We start from the raw sequence: 6204 nt of genomic DNA, 5'->3' as shown, positions 1-6204 counted from the left end.
TGCTGCGGCTAGTTCGGCCCCTGGGGCGCCTTACCTCGCCCCGCTCCTGTCTCCGTCTGTCCCAGCCTAGGAGGCGGGGACGAGCGTGCCGGCTGTCGCAGATTTAAAGGGCCAGTCCGCCCCTAATTAGTAGTTGCCATAATCACTCCCTATAAATCCCAGCATGCCCTGTCCCTCGTGTTGGAGCCTTTACTTGTTTTCCTTAGTGTTTTGGCCCAGCTCCCTGTCATTTCTGCCTCGTTGCCCTAGTCCATTGTTCCTGTCCACTGCCCTTGTCTGTTGTTCCTATCCATTGCCTCTGCCACCTGCGGTTACGCCTAAGACCACCATCTGCACTACTGCCTACTGCTCCTGCTCACCTTGCCCGCCGTCACCAGCAAACCAAGCCAGGGGTAGTGACTTGGGGATCGCCTGACGAGGCAAGCCCATCCCGCCTTGCGGCGGGCTCTGGTAAAAACCAGCGGCCCCTTCGACTTCGCTCCCTGGTGCGGTTTATGCCATTGCTGGTGAAGGTACATAGGATCCACTACCCCAGTCATGACAAATATGCACTGTTAGCCTAACTTTTTTTATTGTTTCCTATTAGGAAAATGTATTTACTTCATATAAGACCTTAAAGTCTAAAATATGGGCCAATTTTTTTTTAGGAAAATACAATTTTATGCGATAGACAAATTGGCATTTTACATTTCACTTATCCCTAAGATATAGCAAAATTTATATGTAATGCCCTTAAAAAACTTGAACTAATTTTTATGTTCCTTAAACCATTCCTGAAAAAATGTGCATTGATGCAGAATTCGTCATTCATTATCTTGCTGAAAAATACCACTACCATTTATGAATAACATTATCATAAAAGGGTGTGGTTTGCAACAATACTTAGGTAGCGAGTATGTGTCAGATTAAGGCTATGTTCACACAACGTTTTTTTTAGCTCTGTTTAAAATGACATCCGTCATTTTGAGTCTAAAAAAGCGGACGTTATTTAGCTGTCTGGCCTCCCCTTAGTACAATGACTGGTGTTTGTACATTATTCTGGTTTGGGGTTACTAATTGCTCTTTGGGTGTGGCTTAAATGAAAAGTCCATTGAATTTAATAGTAAGAATGGTGGATAAAGAAAAACTGCATGTGAACTACTAATAAAAAAAACATCTGCTGTTTGCAAAAGAAATCCAAAAATAATGATTCACTATTTTGATGCCCGCGTTAAAAACTTCCATTATACAATGCATTGTGTGCATTGGACGTTAGTATTTCTATTGACTTTAATGCATTGCCATTGCAGTCTGTTAAATCGAATGTTTTTTAAAATATCAAAATTTTTGACATTGTGTTAACATAGCCTAATGCTCACATGAATGCCAGAACCCAAGGTTTCCTAGCAGAACATTACCTAGAGCATCACTATGCCTTTTCAGCTTTCCTTTTTCAAAAGTGTATTCTGGCATCATCTGTTCCCCAATAAATGTCAAAAGTTCTAATAAATTAACACCTAATGAAATTTAACACTAACCCCTTAAGGACCAAGCTAATTCTCCTTTCTGCACTTTTGCTGGTCCCCCCTCCTGTTTTTTTTTTTACAAAGCCAATTGTAAAATGTAAAAAAAAAAAAATTCCCAGGGTGAGTTAGTTGTCTTTACGCAATACCCAAATTATACCACTATTATTACAATTTTTCAACTTTTTAAAAATAAGAAAATGGGGGAGATTTATTAAGTGAGAAGGTGCATCTTGTGGCCTTCTACCTGGCTTATGCCAGCCATAACCCAATCTGAAGCTTGGATTCCGGGAGGTGCTGCTAACACCCAGGGTGTGATAACATCAATAGAAGCAAAAGTCCGCAGCACAGCAATTCCAGAAAATCTTCTTTATTTAATACACAGATAAAATAGTTATTAGTTGGGTTCGGTCTCCCGGCCTGGAGGCTCTCTGTTTTTCTCTTGGCTCCTGGTGATATACTGTGTTCCTCCTCTGCTAGTATAGCTGTATTATTTATTAACTTTTCTTGGCACTGTAAATATTTTTTTCTTCAGATTGTGTATGCACTTGCACTTTATATGTTTCTGTAGAGAGGACTTGATTATGTACAGTACCAGTTACATTTGAACAGCATATTTGTATATCAGAGAGCTCTCCTGGCTAGGGAGTAGGTTGTTGGTTATTTTTTGACAACTCTTGAATTATGTGGGATGATTTTAATTGTTTTAGGGGGATATAATCATGTATTGTTGCCGTATTAATGTATTTGTGATTTCCAATAAAGTATGAATTTTTAGGTAATTTATCATGGTGTGCTTACCATTGTTTCTATATACTTTGTTCTGTTAGTTGCCAGATAAAATAGTTATAACCACAGGTACAAAAGGCAGCAACATGTTTTGACATGCAAACAATTTAGTCACTGCTTAAAATCACTATAAAACATAAATCTTTAAATAAGGATAATAAGGAATCAAACCCTGCTTACCTGGTGTTGCATCCGGTAGTGTATACTCATTAGAAAGAGTGCTGCCCTATGATTACTAGCACCTGTATTACTCGTAGCCACAAATGGAGCAGCAAGCAGCACTACTGTTTGGTGTGGATTACCACTAAGTCATAGTAAAGGTATCAATAAATGAGATCAGTTTTGTCTGTGAGGAATGAAAAGTGAAATCTGATTGGTTGCTAGGGGAAACTTAGACAATCTCCCCAAAATTGTTTGTTATTCCCATCAAGCATTTCCACAAAATGATGTGCTGCTCCTGACATATTATTTTTTTGTTTTAAGAATTTATTTAAAAATGTTTGCATAACTTACAAGTATACTAACAAGCAGGCACAATCCGCCCAGGCAATGAAAGCAGGAACACATCATCATATATTACAAATTATAGGATGAGCCAGTGTAATCAGGGGAGATTCAGGGTGACTAGCAGCGGGTTAAGGCCCTTTTACACAGAAAGATTATCTGACAGATTATCAGCCAAAGATTTGAAGTAAAGGCCGGGACTGGATTTGAAAAGAGGAGAAATCTCAGGCTTTCCTTTATGACCTGATCTCTGTTTATAGTCTGTTCCTGATTTTGGCTTCAAATCTTTGGCAGATAATCTGTCAGATAATCTTTCTGTGTAAAAGGGCCCTTAGTTCCAGAAGGAGGATTACCTACCACAAGGGCACAAATCTATATGGGCAGGTAGTGGATGGAGTACACAGACAAGATACACAGCATACACAATCCAACACAGATGCGCAGTAGTACACCCTCCCCCCCCCCCAGGACCCCATAGGGAATTAAACATCTACCGTCTCTGCAAGCATAGGCCAATGTATCCAGATTTTCCTAAATTTTTTAGGACTTTTACGTAAAGGACTTAATACAAGGGGACATATTTATTGACAAGCTGTTTCCAGCGAGTCAGTAAAGGAACGTTCGTGCATTTCCATTCCATCGCTATTATTTTTTTGGCACAAAATAAAAGAATTCTGATGAATAATCTGTAACATTTGTTGTGCGTGATCTCATTAACAATGCCAAACAGACAGACAGGAGAGGTACGAGCAAACTGAAAATCAAAGTGGTCGGACAGAAATTGCAGAACTGTATGCCAGAAGGCTTTAGGACAAGTCCATACTGCGTGTAGGAAGGTTCCGACGTCAGTCTGACTCTTGAAACATGAATCTGAGGACATCACCCCCTTCTTCCTAAGTCTCACCGGAGGGTAATATGTTCTCTGAAAGAAACGGAACTGAATCAATCGGTCCCTTGTACTGACCACCGTAGGGTAATGAGAATGTACTACCTCTTTCCACTGCAGATCATTCAGTGTCGGGATATCAACCAACCACTTCTCAAAGGCCTTCTGAAAAAGAGACTCATTAGGGCATAACATTAAATAACTTTGGGTCAGGGGATTGGTGAGGTTCGTAGAACCCAACAGCTTCTCGGCTGTTGTGAATTCTAGGAGGACCGTGAGGCTGCCGAATTGTGTCTAAATGATGTGTCGCAACTGCAGGTAGTGAAAAAAGACTGTTCGAGGTACCTCATATAATTCACACATGGTGGAGAAGGGGTGAAACACATTGGCCAGAAAAAATAGGTCAGACAAGTAACAAACTTTGATTACCCCACAGAGTCGCACCTGGGACACCTATGAGCTCAGGCAAATGCGGGTTCAACCATAGGGGAGTACGAGGAGAAAAGGAAAGCGAGGACAGCAGTTTAGACACCCCTGACCACACCCTCTGGACCGTGGCCAACGGAGTAGGCCAAGATGAGGAGGGGGTGTATCTATAAAGGGTGTTAGTTAAACCTTCATATGAGCCAACCAATGCCCCAGCCAATGCCACCACTGCATTACTAAGATCAAATCCAACCATCAGTTAGCATATACCAACTTAGTTACCAGAAAGTAATGGTACATATGTGGGGCTGCTAAACCCCCTTGGTGCTTGGGTGCATGGAGATGAGCATACCAAAATCTAGGAGACCTGCTTTGCCAGCAGAAGGATCTCATAATCTTGTCCAGGTTCATAAAAAAGGGGGAAACACAGGGGATGCGTGGAACAAATAAATAAATTTAGGGAGGAAGATCATTTTAAAGATATTAATCCTGCCTAGCAGTGAAGCCTGTCCCCAGTGAAGCAGTGAAGCCTGTCCCTGCCTAGCAGGGGAGCCTGTCTCCATTTTTGTAAATGGAGGTCCGTTGACGCCAGTAGAGGCAATAAGTTCAGGGACATGTAACTATCAACTAAGGCTGTGACCTCCACGCCCAAGTAATGGAATTGGCGGGCCACCAACAACTGTTCAGGCAAATTAGCGGGCGGGGGGGATTGTGCCAGAGACATAAGGACGGACTTAGACCAATTTACAATTAAACCGGATAAATTACCAAAGTGATTAATAAGTGTCATTAGGGCTCGGAGGGAAGAATCCGTGTCTGCAAGGTACACAAGAGTATTATCGGCATACAACGACACTTTTTCAATAATAGACCCCCGCTGAAGGCCTCGGACAGAGGGCAAGGCACGGATGGCCATTGCCAGGGGCTTGATAGCTAGGACAAAGAGTAAGGGTGACAGTGAACATCCCTGCCTCATCCCCCTACCCAGGGGAAATGAAGAAGAGATATCTAAGTTAGTGCGCATCTTAGCTGAGGGTTTAGTATAAAGTAAATGTACCCACGTATTAAATCCCCGACCAAACTGGAGTCTACCAAGAAGGGACCACAGATAGGACCATTCGACAGAGTCAAAGGCCTTGTGAGTACATGACCATGGACTACATCTGATTTACTGGCTGCTATATTCAGGTGTAAACAGGAGAGGTTAATATCGGTGGCCCTTCCCGGCATGAAACCTGTCTGATCCGGGTGGACCATAGACTGAATGACTCTGTTGAGCTGTACAACAAGCATCTTGGCCAGGATTTTAACATCAATTGTAAGGAGCGAAATTGGTCTATAGGAGGATTGAGATAAGGGGTCCTTACCCGGTTTCAGGAGCAGGAGGACATATTATGACTTTTTCTTGCTATATTATGTGCTTCTCTATCCTCATCTCTAGTTTTCTAGTTGTGCACCCTAAATAAAATTTATCACATACTTTATTTATGAAGAATTTATTATCTTTACTAGTGATGAGCGAGTACTAAAATGCCCGGGTGCTTGTTACTCTAGACGAGTATTTCCCGATACTCGAGTGCTCGTTTTAAGTAACGAACCCCATTAAAGTCAATGGGAGATTCAAGTATTTTTGCAGGAGACTCAAGTTTGGTAGAGGGAAGGTCGTGTGAAAACCTGTCAACCTCAGAAATGGATGGAATCACAACGGAAATGGACAGGAAACAGCAGGGGCAGCATGTATGCATGCCTCTGAGGCTGCCTAATGGCACCATTATGCCTAATTCTGTGCAACAGCCTGGTTAAAACAGAGGGACAGCAATGCATTCTGGAACCTGTAGTACTGAGTACATCTGCTCAACCAGGAAATACAGAAACACAAAACAGAACAAAAAAACACATAACAAATGGATTTTTTTTGTAGTTTCAAAACTGGGATAGATAGCTAATAAATAATGCTATATGCTTCTGCAGAAGTTTCATTTTTTTCTTGCCTCGATCCGGAGTTCCTCTTTGAGAAAAAATAAGAAAATATTAAATTAAGAAAAAAGTACAATATATCTATACATGGTGTCTTAGTAAGGGGTGGTGTGGTACATC

The sequence above is a fragment of the Dendropsophus ebraccatus genome, chromosome 8 (genome assembly GCF_027789765.1).
Source record: "Dendropsophus ebraccatus isolate aDenEbr1 chromosome 8, aDenEbr1.pat, whole genome shotgun sequence".
In the NCBI taxonomy this organism is placed as follows: Eukaryota; Metazoa; Chordata; class Amphibia; order Anura; family Hylidae; genus Dendropsophus; species Dendropsophus ebraccatus.
This window is presented reverse-complemented; position numbering follows the sequence as displayed.